The sequence below is a fragment of the Callorhinus ursinus genome, unplaced genomic scaffold (assembly GCF_003265705.2).
Source record: "Callorhinus ursinus isolate GAN/ISIS: 27379988/994484 unplaced genomic scaffold, GSC_fseal_2.0 scaffold5, whole genome shotgun sequence".
Classification (NCBI taxonomy): domain Eukaryota; kingdom Metazoa; phylum Chordata; class Mammalia; order Carnivora; family Otariidae; genus Callorhinus; species Callorhinus ursinus.
Window position 1 is genome coordinate 15,887,064 of NW_027397067.1, and position 8,737 is coordinate 15,895,800.

Below are 8,737 nucleotides of genomic sequence, written 5' to 3' on the forward strand. Positions count from 1 at the left end.
CAACCAGAAAATTGGACAAAATATAAGAGAAAAACTTGTTTTTAGACATTTAAAAACAGGCAGTGCAACATGGTTACTTCTAAGAGAAAAGAAACACATGAAGTGACTTCTGTCATTGCCTCAGCTTCCTGCTTACAGTCTACAGACCATTTTTTGGAGGAAGAAAGAACAAAAGCTGAGCACAGCAAGGCTGAGGTAGCTGGACTTGGCATTAAAGAGTACCAGACAGGAAGGAGCTATATGTAAAAAGAGCTCCAAAAACCTGAAAGAGGCCTTCTTGAGTATTTGTTTGAATATAAAATTGCATTATGTTCAAGGTAAAACTTCATAATGCCAAACAAAGCACTTGGGGAAGCTAAATGATTTCCAGAGCTCAGGCAGAGCAGGGAGACATTTGATTTCCCATAAGCCAAGCAGAAATAGTCTGTTGAATACCCAGGGCATTAGAGTTCAGTAGAGAAGGGTCATGTTTTAGAAATAGGGCTAATAAAGGGACATGCCTCAGAAATGGTCCTAGAATAAAGGTTTCTTTAGATCCACAAAGGATTAAGTTGCACTACCTGCCAAAGCAAGAAAATTGTTAAAGAAAAATAACAAAATCCAGATACTCAAGACAAATGAAGAAGCAGAAAACTCTAAGCCATAGCCAGAAGTGAAATCAGTCAACAGAAGCAGGCCCATAAATATCATAGATGATGGACTTAGTAATCAAGAACTTTAAAATAATATTATAGATATGCTTAAGATCTTATTAAAGAAATATAGGAGCATAAGGAGGAGAGTAATAGAAACTATTTTGAACTTCAAAAACTGAAGAACACTATCTGAAATAAAAATTCAGTAGAAGGGTAGATTAGACACTGCAGAAAAAAAGATCATTACATTTGAAAACATAATATTAGAAATCATCAAATCCAAAGCACACAAAATAAAATGCTAAGAACAATTCCCAGAGAATAAAAGTATTAGTCTCAGTGATTTCTATGACAATATTGAATGGTCTAAAATGCATGTAATTAGGCTGGAGCCACCTCTGCCTGCAACATGTTGAAGGTAATTCAGAGGTCTGTGGAGGCAACCAGCCTGAGTCTGCTCGCTTTCAAAGTTTATGCATCACTTAAAAAGGACTCATCTCACAAAACTCTCACGAAGGTTAATAAGCTTTCACTGTACTCCGTTCCTGAGGGTCAATCTAAATATGTGGAGGAGCCAAGGACCCAACTTTAAGAAAGCATCTCACATCTCCAACATTATTGTGAGCCATATACAAGTTGGTGTCAGGAAATACACCAACAAACTAAGCCTCAGATGCAGAGCTTGGTTCAGTGGGGGTTAGATAGCTATGGATATCTCTAAAATGCACCTCTTGGATTTTTTCCAAGACCTGGTGTTGTTGGTTTTGCTGGCATTGTTGGACTTCTTTTGGCTAGAGGTTCAAAAATGAAGAAGCTCCTGTATCCACCTGGGTTCATGGGATTAGCTGCCTCTCTTTTTTATCCACAACAAGCTGTCATATTTGTCCAGGTCAGTGGGGAAACATTATATGTCTGGGGTTTACAAGGATATACAGTCGTAGAAGATTTGTGGAAGGACAACTTTCAAAAGCCAGGAAATGTGAAGCATTCACCTGGAAATAAGTAGAATGCTCTATGCTCTGCCAATTTTAATCTGTTATAGGTAAACATTGGAAACTCCATGCAGTAAACCAGTATTTCTATAGAAAAACAGTAGAGAAGAGTCAGTACTGAATGTAGTAAATTGGTTTTCTTCTTCAGGAAAAACCATACTAGGTTTCTTTGTTACCTTGGGTGATGCCATACTACAAGGGGACTAATCAGAAATCCTTTCACTTAGAGATAATGCCTCAAAACTCCTTGTTCTCATGTTGTTATTTATGTATATAATTAAAATTCAAAGTTAAAAAAATAAATAAAATAAAATCCACATAATTAGAGACACATAAAAAGGGAAGCAGAAAAATATCTCAAGACATTTGCTGAAAATTTTCCAAATTTGATGAAAACTAAAAATACAGAAGCAATTAGCTCAACAAACTCCAAAATAACACAAAGAAACCCACAAGAAAAAGCATCATAATTAAATTATTAAAATCCAGTAATAAAGACAAAATTTTAAAAGCAAGTGGAGAAAGCATAGACGTTGCATAGAACAAAGATAAGAATAGTTGCCAATTTTTAGCAAGAAACATCGCAAGCAAGAAGACTATATATACAGTGACATCTTTAATGTGCTGAAAGAAAATATGGCAGCCAAAATACCTGGCAAAAAAAGAAATGAAATAAAGACATGTTCAGACAATCAGACAAACAAAAGCTGAGAAAATTTGAAAATAGCAGACCTGCTCTAAAATAAATGATAAAGAAAATTATTTGGGTTGAAGGAAGATAATGCCAGATGGAAACTGGGATCTACACAATGAATGTGTAAGCAAGGGTAATATGTTGGGATATAAAAAGTCAATTTTTCTCATTTTTAAAAATTTCTTCAAAAGACAATTGACTATTGGGTCGCCTGGGTGGCTTAGTCAATTAAGCATCTGCCTTTGGCTCAGGTCATGATCTCAGGGTCCTGGGATCTAGCCCCAGTGTGGGCTTCATGCTCAGCATGGAGTAGCTATGTTAATATCAGACAAAGACTATTATCAGGCTTTAAGACAAGTGATATTATTAGAGATATAGGACATTTATAATGATAAAAGGGTCAATTAACCAAAAATACGTAACAATCTTATATGTGGCTAAAAATAACACCTAAAATACATGAAGCTAAAACTGACAGAACTTAAAGGAGAAAGACAAATCCAGGTGAAGATTTCAACTTCCCTCTCAATGAATCATAGAACATGCATACAGAAAATCAGTAAGTATAAAGAAAATTGAAACAGCATTATCAACCAACTTTTACCTAATTGGCATTTATAGCACAACACACTCAAAAACTACAAAATACACATTCTCCTCATATGCACACAGGACATTTACCAAGATAAATCACATGCTGAGCCATAAAACAAGTCTCAATAAATTTAAAAAGATTAAAATTATACATAGTGTATCCTCTGACTGCAACAGAATTAAAACAGAAAATAATATTGGAAAGATCTCAAGATAACCCGACAATATTTGGAAATTAAATAAAATACTTATAAATAACCTATGAGTCAAAGAAGAAATCAAAAAGAAAATTTTAAAGTATTTTGAACTAAAATAAACAATGACAAAAGCACAATATGCTAAAATTTGTGGGATGGAGCTAAGGTAGTGCTTAGAGGGATTGTTACAACTTTAAATACTTATGTTAGAAAAGAAAAAAGCTTTAAATTTTGAAAGTTAGAAAGAGCAAATTAAGCTTAAAATATGTAGAGGGAAGGAAATAGGGGCACCTGGGTGGCTCAGTTGGTTAAGCACCTGCCTTTGGCTCAGGTCATGATCTCAGGGTCCTGGGATGGAGCCCGCACGGGACTCCCTGCTCAGCAAGGAGCCTGCTTCTCTCTCTCCCTCTGCCCCTCCCTCTGCTTGTGCTCTCTTAAGCTCTCTCTGTCAAATAAATAAATAAATAATCTTAAAAAAAAAACAAGAAGGAAGGAAATAATAAAAATAAGACAGGAATCTATGAACTAGAAAATGGAAATACAGTAGAGAAAATCCATAAAATAAAAGCTGGTTTTGGGGGGGAAACAATAAAATAGATAAAGAGAGAAAACAGAAATTACCTCTATCAGGATAGAAAATGGAACCATCACAGAACCTACAAACATTTGAGGAAGAGTAAAGAAACATTATGAATAATTTTATGCTAATAAATTCAACAACTTAAATAAAAAGGGAAAATTCCTTCAAAGATATAAATTACAAAAATGGACACAGAATTTGGAAATCTGAATGGATGGAAGGCAGTAAATAAAGGAAAGATTAGTACCAAATGTAGTCAGAGAAGAGGATAGGGATCAGGTAATGCAGAGTTTTATAGGGCAAGATCAGAGTTTAGATTTAAGTCTCAGTGTAAAAGGCCATTGAGAGATTTTAAAGAGCAGTGGTACAATCTTATTTCAGTTTGTAAGTATCACGACTGCTATGAAAACAATGAATTCTAGAGATACAAAATTGAAAGAAAGATGATTGAAGGGAAAAAAAGGGAATTATTTTAGTACTTCAGGCAAGAGATAATGTGGGTTGAACTAGAACAACATTAGTGGAGAGGGAAAGAAGTGGACAAATTCAAGATACATCCCCAGCTTGGCTCACATATTACAGAATTTAAAAAATACATAACAACATTTCTTACTCAACATAAGAACTGTCTTCCAGAGAAATTTGCATTAAAGCGAATGGTATTTTCCCACTGATTTCCGGAGATGTTTGTTCTCTGAGAAAAATTATTCCCATATATGTAATAAAATTGCAATCAAGAGTGAAGCAATTAAAATATTCAATTTCTCTGATAAGAAAAAAATGGAAATACAACAAAATATTAACAGTGACTATCTCCAGAATGTGGTCTTAATGCCAATTTTGCTTTCACAATTTATGGTTATGATTTTTAAAATGCTATTCTCTTTAAATGACCAAAACATTTTAGGTCAGATATTTTTAAACACTGGAGTTAATTTCTAAAATATAATAGTAAACTACAAAAACATTAGCAATAGTGCTAGTTCTAGAGGAATTATCACTTGATTTGCTCTTCCTAGGATACAGTTCCCACTGAAGATGTAATTAGCCTTAATACTTTAGCATTCGACTATTTTTAATCAGTATTAAGCCATCATAAATTGTGTACATTTTCATAATTTTACCACCACTTTACCAAAAAAAAAAATACCTATGCTATTTATTTTAGAATCTTTGGATGAATTAAGAAGCATCTAGAAGTACAGACTAAAATAGTCAGCTGTTACTTCCCATTCTGTAGCACTAAATAGCTAAGGAAAGCCTGTCCCTTTCCTAAGATAAACATGAAATTCACTTTAAAGGTTTATATGAAGACAGGCTACTGGCCATGAACCCACATAATGCCCTCAGAAGGAAAAAAAAAAAAAAAAAAAAAAAGCCTTCTAAAAATTCTTGACAGTTTAGGATTAAATAAGAGCTAACATCTCAGTTCATTTCAATCAAATGTTCTTCTCCTTTTCTTCCAACTCAAACATGCATATTCTCACTTAGAGCCTAGAATCAAGCTCAGATTGAGCCAGCCACTAGGAATAAGTTTCATTTCAACTTAAACGAATTTCTATGAACATGCACAAACTAGAGTGGATAGAATTCTTTACCTCTACTTTGTGCATGATAAAAATTTATACATTTTTTATCAATGGTTAAAAAATGAATTTTTGGAGTAAGGGATACTGAATTTTGCTCTACCGCTTACTTATTTTTTTTTAATGAACTGTAATCTCAGCCAAGCTGTAGTAACCCTTACATATACATTGGTTGCTAGGATCAGCACCATTCCTGACACATAATTCAGTTACTCTTTTTATTATTTGTGACCATACTAAACAATATAAATGTTTGTGTATTTGTCTAGTCAAAAATAAAAACATCAACCTTTGAAAATGAATATATATGCACTTTAGATTCATACATATGTTATATCTGAGTTTATGAATATAATCAGCATACATTCAGTTTTCAGATGGACTCTGTTCCCACTGCACCCATCATGCTTTTCCCCCTGACATCTTGTAGGATGCTGTGCCTGGATGATAATCACCTTGCAAAGCTACAATGTAATTAAGATTAACTTTACAAAACAGCTTATTTGTTCGGTGTATATCCTGTTGACTCTGACATTGTCCCCACCACACTGCTTTTCTTGCTGACCACATGTATACTTATTCCATTCAGTGCTTTTCATTCCTCTTCCCAGCAGGTGTTTTCTGCTTCAGTTACATTTTCTGCCTTCTTGCTCTAATCACCAATGCCTTGTAGCACAGTACATCTTCCATCACACCAAAATCAATCCCAAGAGAAGCTAAAAGTTATGTGGATTTGATAAATTTGAGGATGTATAGTGCTTCGCAGTACATCTATAGGATATGCCTTCCTATAAAATAAGCTCACAATTCTCCTTCTCGTTTCCAAGTATTTATAACATCAGGCTTTTCTTCAAGTCAACCTGTATCGCTGCCTAGCATTTTATTGTGGATGAGTAAATCCCCTAAGAGACCTCTAATTTGGGTCTTTAGTGCATTATGCATAGGAAAACAAAATCTAGTAAGTATGCCACCAAGATTAGACAGGGCTCTTAAACATGATACAAACAATACTGTGACATTTCCCTAACTAAAAATAGTCTAACTTTGTATCAGACAAATAATGTCAAAAAGTAATATTTCTGCTAACTACAGTACTTCCAAATTCAACTCTGCATATCTTTATCTTCGATTTTGATTCCTTTTAATTTTTCCTTAATCATTTCCCATTGATATCTCATCAAAGAGATTTAACAGGTAAAAATAGACCTACCCACTCAAGTGTTATACCAGGTTTTGACAGCCTCAGACAAAATCACAATGCTACCTTTTTTAACTGAAGAAATTAAACTTGTTTTTCTCTGAAACATTGATGAAATCAACTTGTAAAGATGGCAATCTTACTTTACATTACTTATTACCTTGTGTTGTAACTAATGCAAAAAAATGAAGCAAGTTATATAACTGAAAAAATATACTTAATAGTAAGGCATTAAAGATGACAATAATTTTGTGGCAGTAAACTATTTAAATTATTTTTCACAAAGAAATATAGCATTAGCTGTTAAATAATGAAACAACTTTATTTAATAAAATGATAGTCAAAATGAAAAACCTAAATAACATTATCCTAATTGTCCCCTTAGTCCTTACTACTCAAAGTATGATCTATGCATTTTTCTCACCCGGGAGTTTATTAGAATCTCAGGCCACAACAAAACCTACAGAATCAGGATCTTTAATTTAACAAGATCCCCAAGTGATTTGTGTGTATATTAAAGTTTGAAAAACATTATATGAAAAGAAAATCCATTTAACTTGGTTGAAATTGTGGTACCAACTCAAAATATCAGAACACTAATACCGCTATGTATTCAAAGATATCAGCTAACTGATATTTTAATTCTTAAACATCAAAAAGCAAACATTATTAATACTGAATAAAGTTCTTTACTTATTAGGATAAGTCACCAAGAATCTATGGTTTCTATGGTTATAAAACTTTCATCTCTTTATATTCCTATCTATTCTGTTTTACAGTGTGAATTTCTGCTCTCTGTTTTGTTTTTGTTTTTGTTTTTTTAAGATTTTGTTTATTTATTTGACAGAGAGAGAGACAGTGAGAGAGGAAACACAAGCAGGGGGAGTGGGAGAGGGAGAAGCAGGCTTCCCGCCAAGCAGGGAGCCCGATGCGGGGCTCGATCCCAGGACCCCGGGACCATGACCTGAGCCAAAGGCAGACGCTTAACGACTGAGCCACCCAGGCGCCCCTCTGCTCTCTGTTTTGTTAAGGAAAAAATAAGAATCATAAATTAGATGAGAAAGAGTTCATATTTTATCACATATCATTAGTAATTTTTTACTTAAAAATCTAAAATTGATACTTATCTTCACAACACAGGTAAATATCTATACTGGATTTTAGAAAACCAAAATATTGTTTTCCTTTATTGTTTAGAGCATGGGATGTAAATATTTAGAACTGCAAAATATGGCTGTGCCCTGGAATGTTCACAGGAGCCATCACAGGGCTTCAAGAACCCTGAGGACTTTCTCTTTCATCCTAAAACAAGATGATGGCTTAAACTGAATCAAGACAATGAAAGAGTCAAGACAAGAACAGTTAGTCAGACCCTGCTCTCTCATGAAAATTTTCCAAATAAATTTACTTAATTTTGAGGGTGACTAGAACCAACTAGAAGATGATGTTTCTCACCCAAAATCTTTGCCTCACCTAAGACTGTGGAGGTAGACAAGCAAAGATTGGCTGATTTGGGGCCAATCATGGCAGACTGACACTGGATTGTCACTTAGCTGGTTATTGGGGAAATCTCTTACATTGATGTATAATGTTACCATCACTACACCAATCCCTAGACAGTATGCAAGGGGGTCAAGTCAGAATCATGACTTGACCTATACATGACACTACCTATAAAAATATTTTTTAAAGGGGCACCTGGGTGGCTCAGATGGTTAAGCGTCTGCCTTCGGCTCCGGTCATGATCCCAGGGTCCTGGGATCGAGTCCCGCATCAGGCTCCCTGCTCCTTGGGAGCCTGCTTCTCCCTCTGCCTCTCTCTCTCTCTCTCTCTCTCTCTGGCTCTCGTGAATAAATAAATAAATAAAATCTTTAAAAAAAATATTTTTTAAAGAGGCATTTTCAAATGAGAAAATATTAAGATAACAAAATACACTGGTTTGATGGAAATCTTTCACTAAAATATCACTAAAAAGATCAGATAAGTACCACCAATTGAAATAAAAACACTAGTTGAATCTATGGTGCTTTGTACTCAGATACAAAGGTTCTGTGGCTCTGAGATAAAATTTAACTGAAATTTATTTAAAATATGGGACAAATACATATATATTTATATATATAGACATATACATATATTACAATAAAATGCATTATGTACACATTAAAATACTTGGGTAATTAAATGTTTTATTTTATAGAAATTTAATGCAATAACATTCTAATTTTTTTTTTACAAGAGAACAAATCTACACCTTTATT

At 34.0% G+C, this 8,737-nt stretch overlaps 1 pseudogene; it reads left to right on the top strand.

Annotated features, from left to right (window-relative positions):
• Nucleotides 1-1,044: 1,044 nt before the first annotated feature.
• Nucleotides 1,045-1,641, top strand: LOC112823105 (MICOS complex subunit MIC26 pseudogene; annotated as a pseudogene).
• Nucleotides 1,642-8,737: the final 7,096 nt, after the last annotated feature.